General features: G+C 47.4%; 1 pseudogene; it reads left to right on the forward strand.

Annotated features, from left to right (window-relative positions):
• Positions 1-240: 240 nt before the first annotated feature.
• On the forward strand, positions 241-2,017 carry LOC147678582 (18S ribosomal RNA; annotated as a pseudogene).
• Positions 2,018-16,879: the final 14,862 nt, after the last annotated feature.

The following is a 16,879-nucleotide window of genomic DNA, read 5'->3' on the forward strand; positions in this document are numbered from 1 at the left end:
ACCTTTTTGTTGGGGTGTGCTTAGCTGTCCAAGCCGGCAGCCCTGTGTCTCACTCAGGCTGCAAACCGGCACACCTCTCCCTTCCATGGAGATAGCTGGGCCTGCTGGTGCCCTTGTGACTGCACCGTCCCTCCAGAAAGCCCCCCCTTGCAGGGGGGCTTCCCCAGCAGACTACCAATGGGTGCAATGGTTTGTCTGAGACAGGCATGTGCTCCCAACAACCCATCCAGTAGGTGCGGCTACATGGGTGATCACACCAACAGCATTTGCATGTCTCAAAGATTAAGTCATGTACATGTAAGGACACACAGCCAGTACAGTGAAACTGTGAATTGCCCATTAAATCAGTCATGGTTCCTTTGATCGCTCCATCTGGATAAATATGCTAATTCTACAGCTAATACATGCTGACGAGCACTGACCTCCTGGGATGCATGCATTTATCAGACCAAGGCCAATCCGGGCTCGCCCGGCCACTTTGGTGACTCCAGATAACCTCGGTCCGATTACACATACCCGTGACAGCAGCGATATATTTGGATGTCTGCCCTACCAACTTTCAATGGTACTTTCATGCCTACCATGGTGACCATGGGCAATGTGGAATAATGGTTCGATTCCAGAGGGGGAGCCTGATAAACTGCTACCACATCTAAGGAAGGCAGCAGGGCACAAATTACCCAGACCCGACTCGGGGATGGAGTGACAAAACATAACAATACAGGACTCTTTCAAGGCCCCATAATATGAAAGTACACTTTAAATACTTTAATGAGGAACCATTGGAGCGCAAGTCTGGTACCAGCAGCTGCAGAAATTTCAGCTCCAATAGAGTATATTAAAGTTGCATCAGTTAAAAAGCTTGTAGTTGGATCATGGGATGGAGCTGGTGGTCTGCCACCAGACAAGCAACCGCCTGGCCCAGCCCATGCCTCTCTGTGCCTCCTTGATGCTATTGACTGAGTGTCCTTGGGGTCCAAAGTGTTTACTTTGAAAAAATGAGTGTTCAAAGCAGGCTGGTTACCTAAATACTTCATCTAGGAATAATGGAATAGGACTCCAGCTCTATTTTGTTGGTTTTTGGAACTGGGGTCATGAATAAGAGGGACGGCCAGTGGCATTCATATTGTGCCGCTAGAGGTGAAATTCTTGGACTGGCGCAAGATGAACCAAAGTGAAAGCATTTGCCAGGAATGTTTTCATTAATTAACAATAAAAGTTGGCAATTTGAAGACAATCAGATACCATTGTAGTTCCAACCATAATGATGCCGGCTAGCGATTGGGCGGTGTTATTCCCATGACTCACAGAGCAGCTTCCAGGAAACCAAAATCAACGGGTTCCAGTGGGGTGTATGGTTGCAAAACTGAAACTTAAAGGAATTGATGGAGGGGCACCACCAGGAGTGGAGCATGTGGCTTACTTTGATTCAATAGGGAAAACATCACCCGGTCTGGACACAGAGCGGTTTGACAGATTCATACCTCGTTCTCGTTTCTGTGGGTGGTGGTGCTTCGCTGTTCTTAGTTGGTGGAGACATTTTTCTGGTTAAATCCAATAACGAATGAGACCCCTCTATGCTAACTAGTTATGTGACACCCCAGCGGTCGGCATTCAACTTCTTAGAGGGAAAAGTGGCAATCAGCCACATGAGATTGAGCAATAAGAGGTCTGTGATGCCCTTAGATGTCCAGAGCTCCACTCGTGCTACACTGAATGGATCAGCATGTCTCTACCCTTTGCTACAGGTGAGGGTAAACTGCTGAACCCCATTTGTGACAGGGTTTGGGGATTGCAATTATTTCCCATGATCGAAAAATTCCCAGTAAGTGCGGGTCATAAGCTGGTGTTGATTAAATCCCTGCCCTTTGTACACACCACCTGTTGCTACTACCGATTGTATGGTTTAGTGAGGTTCCCAGATGAGCCACACTGAGAAGACTATCAAACTTGACTATCTAGAGGAAGTACAAGTGGTAACAAGGTTTCTGTAGGTGAACCTGCAGAAAGATCATTAATGGCAGAGCAGCCTGAGTGATTTGACAGTACCAGCCCAAAACCCTTGGCTGCCTCCCAGATTGAACACACACTGTAGGTACACGGGCGGCCCTTCCCTTATGCACCCTGGCTGGCAGAGTGGTCCAGGAGCTGCCAGGCCACTTGAATGAGGACCGGGTATGGGGCAGGCTCCTCCACGTGGGAGGACACGACTGGGGAATATTTGAAGCACAGGTAGGCATGAGGGGGCCCCGGCCCCTCCCACAAGCAGCATGACGGAAAGCCCTCCCTAGATGGAACACATGCTCATCAGGCACAAAACCTGATTGCGGAGTCTCCCCAGGTCCTCCAAAGGCCCTGCCACCCCAATTCACGTGGCAGGGCCTCCTAGATCAGAAGGAGCTACATCGGCAAGGGAACCCTGTCTCCTTTATGAGGGTCGGAGCGCCTCCTGGCTCTTCCCTTCTGGTGAATCTGATCAGGGCAAGGGTGTGGCCTAACCCCAGTCTGCTGCATGGCTTGGGTCGCTACTCAAGCTGGAGACCCCCATGGTTGTGGACAGCTGACATGCAGGTGGGGTTTACCTCCCTTGTTGCCAGGTACCCAGTCTGTACTGGTCCCAAGAGGCAGTGCTAAGGGTTTGAAGACTTGTGGGGTCCCTCTCAGTCCTCTGGGAGGGGCCAGTGGTGGAGTTGCCTTCTTCTGCTGTTCCAGAAGCCCTCCTTGCCTGTTGGGACAGCGGGCTCCTGAGCCGCGCGCCTGGAAACGGCCTTCAAATTTTACTGAATCATTTGTAGACAGCCTGCTTCTGGGTCAAGGGGTTCGTAATTAGCAGAGCAGCTAACTTGCTGCAATCTATTAAAAGTAATACTCTGGGCCAAGCTTTTGTCTCCATCTGTGGGAGCCAGCGTCCCTCTGCTGCCAGGCTCGGGGAAGGGATGCTGAGAAAGAATGGGAGCCCATGGGAGGCTGCCTCCACCACGTGCTGACCAGGGCAGAAGTCTCATCCTCCTGCAACGTGCCGCCTAGTTTAGGGCCACGATCCCTTGTAGGTCAACAAGGTGACCAGATGGCTGGACCGGAAAACCCCCTACTCCTGCACAAGTCACCGGGAGGCAAGCAGCCCCTGGAAGGAGCATCCCGAGCACCGGCCTAAGAGCACAGCCACTCTCATCACTGTGCTGGTGTGTGGCTGGGTCTGGTCATCCTGAGCCATCTGGTCCTCCGGCTGTGCAACCAAACGGCCCGGCAAGCTGGGACATCCGGATGGCTAGCTGGCTGAGCGAACTCCAACTTTTGTCTCCCCCCCCCCCCCCTCAGGGTTCTGTAAGCCCCTACTTTGTGGGGGCTTAATATTCGAGGAAAATGGGCTTCCTAGGCAGGCCCATGGGGACATGGTGTGGGTGGTCTGGGCTTAACCCTCCTTGGCTTCCCAGGCCTGAGCTCCAGGAAGGTGGAAGGCACCCACCCAAGGCAGCACCCTGAGCCCATGGCATGGTGTTGACAAGGGGCGCAACTAGACTTACATTTCGGGAGGGCTACCATGAATTAGTGGAGACAGAGACATCATAGGAGCAGAATCAAATTACTTGTGGGGGTACACTTCACTTTTCCGATGTAGTGCGTAAAACACTGAGTCATTCTTTGAGACAACATGTGGCAAATAGTGCATTTTAAAGCACACAGGGCCAGTTACATTATTCTTGACATAACATGATTTTGGGGCTCTCAAAGAATTTTAGCACAGTAAATGACAAATGTTAATACATATTAGGCCAGTAAACGTAGAGCAATGTGAAACACCAGATTCTATTATTTTACATCACAATCTCGGGCAAGTCGCACACTCAAAACACTCTGAGCCAGTTGTGTCAACCTAACTAGTCGTAAAAAGATATTTATTTTACAAGATATTTCACCATCTTTCCACCAAAGAATCGTTTTACAAATTGGAAGCAAATAATGCAGTTTAAGCACATTTATTGACATACTGCTCTGTTCATGCTTTATTTACCTGCACACAAGAAATGTATGTGTTTTTCTGAATATGATGTTCCTATGTTAAACAGCTTTGTGCCTGTTTGGGGGAAGCTCCCACGTTTCCAAGAGCACAAATAATGTGGAATATATATTATTTGGTACTTTGTCCTCTCAGTTTTTGTACAAAACTTGGTTTCCACCTGTCGAGCTGATTTGTATTCCTGTTTGTCTGAAGAAGAGACAGCGCATGGTATTACAAAGTCCTTTCTAAATATTAGCAGGTTTGTGAAAACAGCGCTCTGTAAAGCAGGTGCATCCCCTATGATCCGTAAAGTAAGATGGTTTGATGGACGTTGCTCCAAAGTCCATGCAAATCTTTGGAATCTTTTGCATGTGATGCCCCGATGCCAGGAGAGGTTTAAAAGAGCCAGGGCTGCCTATAGTTTGGCCGGTAAGGATCGTAAAGCCCAGCTCAAGGAGGAGGCTTGGGACAAGTTACTAACCTCTGGCTCTCAGTCAGACAGTACCACCTTCAGGGGAGTGGTTAACTGTCCTCTTTTTAGCAACGATTATCTTTCCTACCAGGTTTGTACTATAACTTCACAAGTCTGGGTTGATCACTTTAAAGCCCTCTATAGCCTCGAAGTTGAGGATGGGGAATTAAAGGACACGAGAAGCAATCTGCAAATTGTTTTCCATTTATCTGAGATTTTAGCAGCTATTTCTTGACTACCATCAAACAAAGCACCCAGGCCCGTCGGGTGCCAGGGGGTCTTTATAAAACTGAAATAGACTTGTGGGCTCCCTTGTTAATGTTGCATTTGAATCCGGTAGTCAGTGGACGGTTCCCTCTAACCTGGTCTCAATCAATAATAGTCCCTGTTTTTAAAAAGGGCAACAGGTCAGACCCTGCTTGTTTTACGCCCATTTCTCTGATTGACTCAGAGGTGAAAATTATTGGTTGGATCCTACTGCTCAGTTTGGGTGGAGGAGAGAGGTTTTTTATCTGACCTACAGTAAAGGTTTAGGCCAGGTTGGGGTATTAAGGAGCAAAATCCGAAGCTTTACCTACTGATCTGTAGGTACACTAAGGTCAAGAAGGGGGCAATTTATATGGCATTCATGGACCTTAGTTCTGCCTTTGACGGAGGTAATCGCTCCAAGCTGTGGTCCATAATGGCTCAGATAGGAGTGAATTCTTCATTAATTATTATTTTGTATGATTTGCACAAAGATCTCTCGGCTAGTGTTAGGTTTGGTCCCAACAGAGAATGCATGGAGCACTTTAGATTGTGATGTGAGGTTCAGCAAGGCTATGTTTTAGCACTGTTTTCATTTATTTGTTATATTAATCAATTAGAACAAGTTTTGTCAGACCCAGGTGTGGGTGTCCCTAAAGTAGGAGACCATTCTGTACTGGCCCTGCTCTATGTAGATGACAGTTTTAATTACTGGGACAGCCAAGGGTTTACAAAAGCTTCTTAACCTTTTTTATTGATTTTATGAACTGCCTTGACCTTTCCACCAACTTCTCAAAATTGCATGTAATTGAGTGTGGTCTGCTCAACGCGAAAACTATGATATTTGTGGTACATGAATATCACGACAGTCAGGTAGATAGGTTTAAATATTTAGGGGTCCAGTTAAATTCTGGTCCAAACTGGCACCCACTTATAACTCAGATAATGATGTCTTTTAACAGATCCACGTTTAGCATTGGCGACTTCTCACGCCAGTTAGTGCGCACCCACATTAAATCAGTCTTGGAAATCTCCAGGGCTAAGTGCATCCCTTTAGAAAGTTACAGCAGTGGAATATGGGGCTATGGCCTGGTAGCCCCGATACAAGTAGCAGAAAATACATTTTTAAGGGGCCTCCTGGGAGTCCCACAAAGTGTACGCTATGAAATCGTCCACAAGTAACTGGGATTAGGTTACATTACTGACCAGATCTTACTTGCCCCCTCAAAAATCTGTATTGATTATGGACAACGGAAGAGCTTGGTTTTACCAGATTAATAGTGCAGGATTGTTTAAACTTGGATAAACCCTTTCTGATCCTGTGGCTGGCCTATATCTCCCATAATATGATGTCCTTAGTGAGGTCCGGTTTATATGCTAATCCCAGCTGCTTAGTTAGTTCGGATCATAAATGGTTTCGACCAGCATTTATGGGCAAGAAGGCAGCGAACCGGGAGGACTCTGCAATGTTCAAACTTTCAGTCAGACATGTGATTTTAATTTAAAAAACTGGATGATTTGGAACCATATTTGACTTGGACATGACTCATCATCAGTGACCTATTTTAGGCTGAATCTATTTCCGCATTTAGTCTTTTTTAATCATGGTAGTTTTAAGGATTCAGAATTGCCCCTTTGTGACTGTGACACTGTCTCGGTCAATGACACCTTACACATTGTTATGATTTGCTCTAAATATAATATTATAAGATAAGGTTTTTCCCACCAATTTTAAAATTAATGAATTTCCCTCAAGTTTGGCCGGCCTTACTGTATTTACAGTTTTTAAATTCACCCACAGTTGGTTTCTTTCTTGCATGTTTTCTCCTTGGGGTTTTAAAGCAAGTGTGATGATGTTGGTGTTCATTTTTGGTTTTTTTAACTGATGTCTTTTATGATTGTATTCTTAAAATCGAATAAATATAATGTATGAATGAATGACTTGGTAAGATCTTCCTCTTTCAAATCACTTTTCATTACCAACAGGGGAATCTAAACAAAGCTTCACTGATACAGACTAGAATTCTGACCTCAAAACTGGCATGCCAGCCTCCATTGGTTTCTTTCAGGAAGCTGCACACTGATGGAACTTCCTCCTCTGTCCACAAAGCAATATTGTAAAACTCACTCCTTACAAAGATAGGAAACATCCAAACACACCTCAGATTTAGGTATGCAGTAAAGACCTGGATATTCTGTAAAAGGTGACACCCCTACTGCAAAGCAGTCCCAAATCCTAACCACCCCACAAAGTTGATTCAGTCACCTATGTACTGGTGGTAGGTTTTTGTATCTCTCACTCCTCTTGGCTCCATTCCAAGAGTAATTTTATCTAACAAAATTGGATGCATATATCTTTTCCCAAAAACACATTGAAAATGATGCTCATTAGGATTGCGCAATGTTGTACTGTGAACTACGTAATTCTACTTGGGCCCGGATTACAAAAGCCTTGAAGGAAAGTGTGACATCTATTGCACATGTTAAGTTCGATTCTAAGAGGGGGTCTCAATTTATCCTGTGTGATAGATGGCATCAATGTGAGTTTGTCTGAAAATGGGACGTAAGAAACAGGTTTTAGTGTTCTTTGCACCAAATCCTGCATGTTCTGTTTTTTACAAGGCACTTATCCCCCAACAAAGTTTTTCCCAGGTACATTTTGGCAAAGGAAACTTTTTGAAATTTACCTGGGAAAAATGTTGTGGCTTGGGGGCTTGCAATGTGGATATGTGCTGTACCAGGAGCTACAATACATTTCAAAATTAACTAGGCCAAACAGAATCGGTGGCTTTAACCACTTAAGTTCATGTAAGACAAAGTTTTAAGCATGGTACAAAGGTGGGCACTACAAACTAAAACACTTAAAAAATATATCTCAAACATTTTTGTAAAGCATCATTGATGGAGCTTTTAAAGCTGTACGTAATTCTGAATGACTAACCATCACTCTACAGCACACACCACAATTAAGATATCTGCAAGTGCTGTGATTTAGAAAAAGCAACATAACTGAAGCTCTTCTGTACTTTTTAGCCTTTTATTTATATGGGTTCTAATAAACAACACATTCAAACTGTTTAAGTTAAACGTATAAATGTGTATCCTACATTACACAGGCTACAGGATAGTTGGAATTTAAATTCAAATCCATGTCCAGTGGGCTTTAGATTTGGTTGAGGAACTGAAGGTTCAAGTGAGGCTCGAGACAGATGCCGTGAGGTCCTCATAGACCTTTGAGAACAAAAAGAGCCAAGTTTGCTTGAGGCTTCACACTGCCACTCACACTCTAATCTCGTGCAGCGAGAATTAAAAACAAAGCCTTGACCTGTGATGTAAAACACTAGAATGTAATGGCTATCTAGTGACTGAAAATTCACAATGAGAAACCAGAAAAACTGAGTTCACTCCCAGCTTCCTTGCTTGACTAAATGGTGTGATCCTAGGCAATATTCAATTTCACCATACCTCCTTTTATTATTGCAGTTAGAAGCACCTTGAAATACGTGAGCACGGTATAAAAACATCTTGCATTTGATTTAATAGTCTATAATGCTTCTACATGTATAATAAGAATGTTGGCCACATTTAGAGTGCACCTGACAACTGTCTTGCCTCTTAGTGGTTTATTTATGGTATTTTGGCATAGAGCAGAGCAACGAGACACCTAGCTGTGCCGTCCTTTGCCAAAGTGAAAGGGCTGGAATGCATCATATTTTTGCAATATGGTGCAGTCCTGTCCTTTCATCCTGCACTGGTGCCGTTTCTGCAGCCTAGCTCCCACGTAGGCCCCCTTGCACCATGGCGCAAGTGTGCCTCTGTTGCATACAGGATTGTTTTTGTGCAGGAAGGGGCACCTTCCTGCACAAAAAACAGTGCAAATATTTTTTTTTCCTTTTTCTTTGTGTGCTGCAGAATGCCTTAAATTTGGGGCAGTGTCAAATTCCATGGTGTTGCATGGAAAAACCCACTTCACTGCCCATAGAACACCTCTGGGGCACTGAGCAAGGTGGAAAAGCGATTTACGCTGCATCACTTCAGACATGATTTAGGAGGTCACTCAAGGCCCTGCAAGGTGGCTTTGCGTGGCATCTAAATAGAAATGAGAGGTACTCATGTATGTACGGCAGGGTGTTGGAGTGCGTTACATCACACATACATGGAGACAATGACTCATAAATGTGAAAGTCAATGTATAGGAAATGTTACTTAAGACATCGACAGTAACAAGGTGGTAAGAGTCAGATGTCATCCATACTGGTAGACAGAGGCGTAGCATTGTAGGCCACATGGGTGGTTGCCCTGGGCGCAATATTCTTAGGGGTGCAAAATGTTAAAAGAAAAAAGCATTTGTGGTGGAAGGGCCTTGAGTCACATTGGTGCTGTTTTCTCCAAGTGCAGGTTCCACCCTCTGGATTACCCAAGATCTCCCTGGCACCTTAAAAAGCCTGCCTCGACGCGGCCGCCAGACTACTTCCTGGTAGTAGGAAATTCGACCACATCTCTCCTCATTTGAAAGCTTTGAACTGGCGTCCCCTCTAGGCCAGAATACAGCTGTAACTGGCATGCATTACACACAAGGCTCTGTACACAAACTCTCCTGCTTATCTGGCACAGAAACTAGTGGTATATGGAGGAAGCAGGAACTCCCGGCCCGCCAGAGACCTCATCTCCATCCTGCCCGTTTCCGGAAGAAAAAAAGTACAATCTGTCTTTCTCCAGGCCTGCGCCAAGAATTTGGAACTCTTTCCCACCCGCCATCAGCAGAATCACTTCTATGGCACACTTCAAAAATAAAACACTAAATAAATAAATATGTTGTCTTGCCGCCCTTTCCCCACAGAAGAGCTGCACAGAGCTGTGCCCTCATGCATCTCTCATGGCCTTGGGGCAGGTGGGAGCTGCTTGTGCTGTTTCCTGGTGGCATGAGAGCAGCGCAGCCCAGTGGCATAACAGTATAACATCTCTTGTGGTACCAGGGCACGGTACAAGGAATTTGTTTCTGCTCTGCCTAACCTCATGTGTCGGTTTGGGGTGGTGGGTTGAGTCAACCAGGGTGTGGCATTCATTCATTCTTTCATCCATCATTCTGTCTTTCACCATTCATTATGTCCTTCAATCTGTGTGTCCATCCATATCCAAACCTATTCAACCATTCCCAAACCTATCAAACATTTATCCTTCCATCCATCACTTTACTCATCCATGCCTCTATCCACCCATATGCTCACTCATCCATCCATCCTTCCTTTCACCCACCGATCCATTCACTGATCCATCCAACCATTTACCCTCTCACCCATCCTTTCACATACTCATCCATCTACCCAGTCAATCATCTGTCCATTCGTCCATCCTTTCTTCCAGTTCTGCCCCGTCCCTTTCCCTCATCTATGCATTCTTTCACTCATCCATCCTTACTTCCTTTTCACTCATCCATACACCCATTTGCTCATCCATACTTTCACTCATCCATCCATACTTTAACTCATCCGTCATTCTCCCTTTTCTCTCCCCATCCCCATTGCCCTTAGCCATTCTTTCACTCATCCATCCACCCAAAAATACATCCACTCATTAATCCATCGACCCTATCACTCATCCACCCTTTCTCTCATCCATCCACCCTTTTGCCCATTTACACTCCCTTTCACTCATCCATCCTTACATCAACCCTCTCACTCATCTATTCACTTATCAATGCATCAACTCATCCATCATTTCACTCATCCATCCACACATTCACTCTCCCAACATTCACCCTTTCACTCATCTATCCATAGTTTCATTCATCGATTCACCATTTTACCCATCTATCCACTCTTTTACCCATGCATCCACCATTCCACCCATACATCTATTTATTTACACTTTCTCTCATGCATATTTCCACTCACTCATCCATCCACCTGTTCTACCCAATTGGTGTTGCGCACCTGGTGGTGGCAGTTACTATCCAGGGCAAGGGAGCTGCCCACTGGGGAGACCTCTGTTGCTCTGCCTCTGGGTTTGGGCCTAGAGCTCCTGTGGGGCCCGAGCCGAGCTCCATGTCGTGGGCCCAATTGCTGCAAAGTGTGCAGGGAAGGGGTACACAGTACCGGAAAGGGCCTGCTCGGGGATGGCCCAGATTGGACTCTGGTTGACTGCCCATAGCTGGGGCCCATTTGGCTGCTCTGGGCTGTTTGTTTGGAAATACCTGACCGTGTACCGGGACAGGGCTTCTGAAGCACACAGAGTGTGCAGGGAAGGGCTGGGCATAGTTCAGGTAACAGATAGGCCCACCAGAGTCCTGGGTGATGTCATAAAGTGCACAGGGAGGCTTCCCCTGCATGGCTGTGTTCAAACCTAAATACACTTGTTGAGAAGCTCAGATCTGATGCCGTGAAGGGGTTTATGAACCTTTTAGACTATTACGTTTTTCCCCCCACCTCAAGCCAAGGGAAAAACCTGACTAAGTTGATACCCATCTGAATAGAAAGACACAAACCCTGCCAGGACAGATAGGTAGGTCCCTTAACGGGATCCTTTCAATAAGGTTACGAGTGACTGAGAACACCTGTCTGAGTAAACAATGAATAAACTAATGATTCAGCCGCTATTGGAGAATGTACAAAAGTTTTATTTACAGTACATAAAAAGAATTCATTCTGCATAAATGCATAGTCAGAAACATATATCAAAAAAAGGGGGGTAAACAAATAAGTCATAATCACAGGTCCCACATACTCCCTCAGTCACTCAAAAACATTCATTCTCTTTCAGCGCTTCAAGCATTCAATTCATTCATACTCCAATCTAACGTGAACACATGATATTCAATGAAAATACAGTTTTAAACTAAAGCCACAAGGAACTGTAGTGAAAATGAGGAGGCAAAGAGCAATAGATGTTTTTTTATAGCTGATACTGTGTAAGTGCCATCCAGGTGGAATGCCCCGACACGCGTTTCGATGCTTGGCCTAGTGGGGCTGCATCTTCATCAGGGCGAGGGAGACCAAGGGGGACAGGGACATAACATAGATGGGCACACTTTCTTGAAATAATGGCGTAAATTGTAATTCCACTTAACCGGTGATAATTCCAACCCGGTAAGGGTATCTTGTACGTCCAATAGTTGTAGCTAATCTTCCCATGTATCTATAAAGGTCCGTAATAATCAAAACAAATCGCTGTATCTCGATGTGCGTGAGCAGAATAAACTGGTCGATATGAACCAAATCGTCAGTTTTATTTGAGAATGCTCTTCTATTCAGCTGTTACTTCCTCTTATTTCCTGCCAGCATAATTAAGTCCCCCCGGGGAACCCCCTTCTATTTGTGCTTAAGTTGATACCCATCTCAGAGCTCAGTACTCCTGGGTAGAAAAAGCGAGTATGTCCCCTTGAACAACTCAAAATGTCACAAATATTACTATCTTAGGTGCCTGGAGGCTCAGATCTGATACTGAGAAGGGGTTTGTATACAGGGTTGGATTGGGATTAAAAATCGGCACGTTAAAAAAAAAGTGGCCTTCATTTGCATATTACCTTTCCGCAAAACACTGCTTTGGCAAAATTTTATAAAAAAGAAGGGGGAGAGGTGGGGTCTCTGACAGAGGTATGTCTTCTTTCCTTAGATGAAAAAAAAAAGTAGCACCGATTAGTTCACACTGGTGAAACGCACCTGAAAACAAGTAAGGCCGCTTCTGCTCAGGCTCCCTGCCCCCGCTCAATATGCATACATTAATGGTCCGGACCAGCGAGAGAATAGGTGTGACACCTCCAGCCGTTGATAAACAGGAGGTAAAGTACATACTTCTGCCTACAGATAGGTCGCCCAGGCACCCACTGGGCCGCTGGCAGCATCGGAACAGCACAGACATCACCCAAATCGGCCTCAGACTTCCCAAAAAAAGCAGCCCACAGCTGGGACTCTGATACCGGCCCCACGGCCAATGCCCGAGAGTCGCCTTGCCAATCCGAACCCTGTTGATATACCATTTGGATGAAGTTTGCTTTCCACCCCCATGAAAAGCAATTTAGTCAGAGGAACAAAACTCAACTTGACACTCCGAAGTGTCAAACAAGGCCCACAACCTCAGCATAATCTCCTACGCCGACGACACCCAGCTGATCCTCTCCCTGACCAACGACCCCGCCGCCGCCAGAGCCAACCTGCACGAAGGGATGAAAGAGGTAGCCGAGTGGATGACGACCAGCCGCCTGAAACTGAACTCGGACAAGACTGAGGTCCTCATCCTGGGCTCCTCACCCTCCGCGTGGGACGACTCCTGGTGGCCTCCCGCCCTGGGCACCGCACCCAAACCGACAGACCATGCACGCAACCTGGGCTTCATCCTGGACTCCTCCCTCTCCATGACCAGGCAAGTCAACAACGTCTCCTCGGCATGCTTCAACATCCTACGCATGCTACGGAAGATCTTCTGGTGGATCCCCACCGAGACCAGGAAGACCGTCACCCAGGCCCTCGTCACCAGCCGACTGGACTACGGCAACGCCCTCTACGCCGGTACCACCGCCAAGCTCCAGAAGAGACTCCAGCGGATCCAGAACGCCTCAGCCAGACTCATCCTCGACATCCCACGAACCAGCCACATCTCCGGACATCTGAGAGACCTTCACTGGCTCCCCGTCAACAAAAGAATCACCTTCCGCCTCCTCACCCACGCACACAAAGCCCTACACGACCAAGGCCCGAGCTACCTCAACAGCCGAGTCAACTTCTACGCTCCCAAACGCCACCTCCGATCAGCCAACCACGCCCTCGCACCCGTCCCCCGCATCCGAAGAGCGACTACAGGAGGAAGGTCCTTCTCCTACCTGGCCGCCAAGACCTGGAACTCCCTCCCTCCCGACCTGCGCCTGACCCAAGACCACCTCTCCTTCAGGAAGAAGCTGAAGACCTGGCTGTTCGAGCAGTAGCGCCCCCCCCCCCCCCCCCCCGCGCCTTGAGACCCTACGGGTATGTAGCGCGCTTTATAAGTGTCACTGATTGATTGATTGATTCCCACACGCTCCACCGGAAAGGAAGAGACGAGTTGCTTATTTTCGCATAAAAGAAAGCAACATGCTAGGAGTTACTTTCCTTGAATTTGAAGACATTCAAAGAGTTTGACAGAAAGACAAACCCTGAAGGCTGCAGAAGTGGCGCCCTGGAGCAGGGGGTGCCACAGAGAGGGGGCGCCTCTGAAGTCCCTTGGGCCGGATGCTGGAAGTCTAGTTATATTCGGTCTGAGGCGCCCTGGCGGAGCTGTGTGACTCCAGCCTGAACAAGCAAGATATACTGCAGGGGAGGGCAGAGGTGCACTGAAGGTGTTGCGCTTCTCAGTGCTGGAACTGAAGGGGGTCCTGTAGGCCTGGTCCCAGTATCGGGTCAGATCATGGGTGCCCCCCAGTACCGTCGGTGCTGCGGGCCAGACCGAGGTGCATCGCTCGAGCTCCATGGGGCGTCCAGGTCTAGAAGGTCACAGGAGGCTACAGGTCAGATTCAAGGTGCGCCGGGAATGCTGTGAGTAGGTACAGATAAACTGCGGGTCACAGGGGTGAGGGTCACGTGGCTGTAGAGCCGGGGCTGGAATATCCGCCAGCGCTGCATGGAGTTGGTGAGACACTCTGGGAGACCACAGTGCGGCTTCAAGCACCGGGAGGGAGCGAGACTGTCTGCCGGGCTCTTCAGGGGCCCCGGGGCTGCAATGGAAGGTGCTTTGCTGCGTGACAGGACGGGGATGCACTGATGGAGCAATCAGTACAAGTCCTGGGGTGGTTTACTAAATAGGAAGACGGCTCGCGCAACATGTAATATGAACACCTTGCACCTGGAGCTCCTAAACGCGCCTGTTGTGCAGGGAGGAGCCGAGGCTCGCGAGCGGACGAACGCCTCCAATTGGATGATGGTTGGACAAGCGCGGACCATCGGCTAATTTCGAGTTCTGATTGGGTGAGAGGTCGGCGGGGGAGTGCAATCAGCCGAGCTGTGCGCAGGTGCGCACGCGGCAGACGCCCGCGCCCTGATGGAGAAGCGAGAGCTGAGGAAACTCCAAAGCGGCGTCGGAGAAAACGTTGGGTAAATAATGCCCGTTTGTGGTCAGTTTTGGATTTGCGAGCAGGGAGTGGGTTGTTGTATGTTTGGGGAGTAGATGGGTCAAGAATCGTAGCAGTAGACAAAGTGGGTAAACATTTGATTTCTCTATTTCTACCGAAAGTGGCGGTCCTCGCCCTCTCTCGCAAAAAACCTCAACGGACCTCTCTTAGACCCTTCACCCCCTGGACCAGTACTTTAAATGTAAATTATTTAGAGCCCCTGATTGGTCCCGAGAAGTGCCGAAACTCGACCATTAAATGTTTTGCAGCAGTGCTGAGAAGTGCAGGTACTCTCCATTTCAAATTAAAGAAGTGAGGGAACTGAGTACCGCACAGCACTTGTCCATTTAAATCACTACTCTTGAATAAATGTCACTTCACCTGGGCCTTCTACAACACAACACAACACCCGCCATGCGGCCTTTGTCCGTTGTGACTTCACGTATTTCAAAATAAATCAAACCAGTGGTTATGAAGCAGTTTGCACAGGTGTGTAGTTTTTTTTTTCTCAAGGTACGTTTTAACCAGAGCAGAGGGAGGGATGTACCGGCAGCAGTGAGGCTGTGTCCCTCGGAGGTCCGACCTATAGATACATTCCAAAGGCCCCAGTTTACGGATACGAAGACGAAAATTGCTTATTAACAAAACCCAGAGTCCAGGATGGTGCCACGCAAACCGTGGTCACCTACCTCAGCCTGTGACTTTTCGGACACTGATCCCGGCCACAGACTCGCAGCTATCAATGGTGCAGCATGCGCAGTGACACCGGGGCCCACTGAGCTCTGCTCATTCTATACTACCCAAAATAAGCCGCAGGATGTCTTCTGCTTGTTTGCACCAGGGCCCCTGGTCCCCCCTAAATGCCACTGGCTCTTAACTACGAATATCGGCTATCAGTAGTTTGATTAATAGAGGAACAATGGGACTACAACACCCAGAATGCATTACATTGTCTTCTGCAAGGTATAGACGAAAAACTGTGTCCATGAGGAGTGAGATGGCCAATACCTGAATGTCCCTTGTAGCAATGTATTCTACACCCCCCCCCCCCCCCCCAATAAATACAGGGAAGTGTTAGCCCGGTACCCTCGAGGGGCTTCAGACGGGGAGAGATAATTGTTCGTGTCTCGCCCCATGGGTGATACCTTCTGTGACCCCCATATATGCTCACGGAGGCTGAACTGGAGAGGTCTCCTGTCTCCCTCGTAAACTACATTTGCCATCCTCATTCGGTCGTTAACGAGAGCGGGGAGGGGGCGGTGTGAGTGGACCCGGAGCACCCATATTTTGGGAGCCGCGCACCTCCTAAAATAACTATCTAGGTCGCATCTCTGCGCGCACCGACGGGCCCAGGGGGGAACTGAGAAGGAGTGACACCCAAGGCATCCTTTCAACAGAATGTATCATGTTTGCCAAGCATTGCACCCCCGACCCCATCCAGGAAGAACTCAACCCGCAACACACCCGACGCCATTTACTCTGCTTGGGTCCAAAAAGGCCCCCCGGCCCCCACCCCACACACACATTTAGAAATAGACAATTTAAAACTCTTTAAATTGATTCACCTATTTACGAGCTATACTTATTTCTGCACACCTCTTTTCTTAAGGGTACTGTTAGTATCGCATTCATTTTCCTTATAATTAACACCACCGTAAATTGCTATTAAATGTACAGCTTTTTGTTAACAACACAGTATGTGTATTGCTGTTTTTTTTTGGGTCGGGTTGCACTTTTTTCTGTTTAAGAAATCACCCGATGGCAATGAGGGTGGTTGAGGTGAGAAGTTGCAGACAACACGTACACGCGGCCTGCACTCGCAGCCTTCACACAGCCAAAAGGCGCTCGCGCCCCTCGGAGTAGGTCTCTCACCAGTGCTTTAAATGGGAAAAAATAAGTGCAGGTACTCATTAATATGAGCTAGAGGTGTGGCAAGTGGGCGGGGCTAGGGGCGGGGCTAAGAGCAACATATGATGATACATAATGAATTCTGTACCAGTTGCAGCCACTATAAAAACACATGAAAAATGTGTGTATGTAAACGAAACAGGTTAACTCGTTACACAAAATGAAATCCAAACAGGAT

This window comes from Lissotriton vulgaris, chromosome 12, assembly GCF_964263255.1.
Source record: "Lissotriton vulgaris chromosome 12, aLisVul1.2, whole genome shotgun sequence".
Classification (NCBI taxonomy): Eukaryota; Metazoa; Chordata; class Amphibia; order Caudata; family Salamandridae; genus Lissotriton; species Lissotriton vulgaris.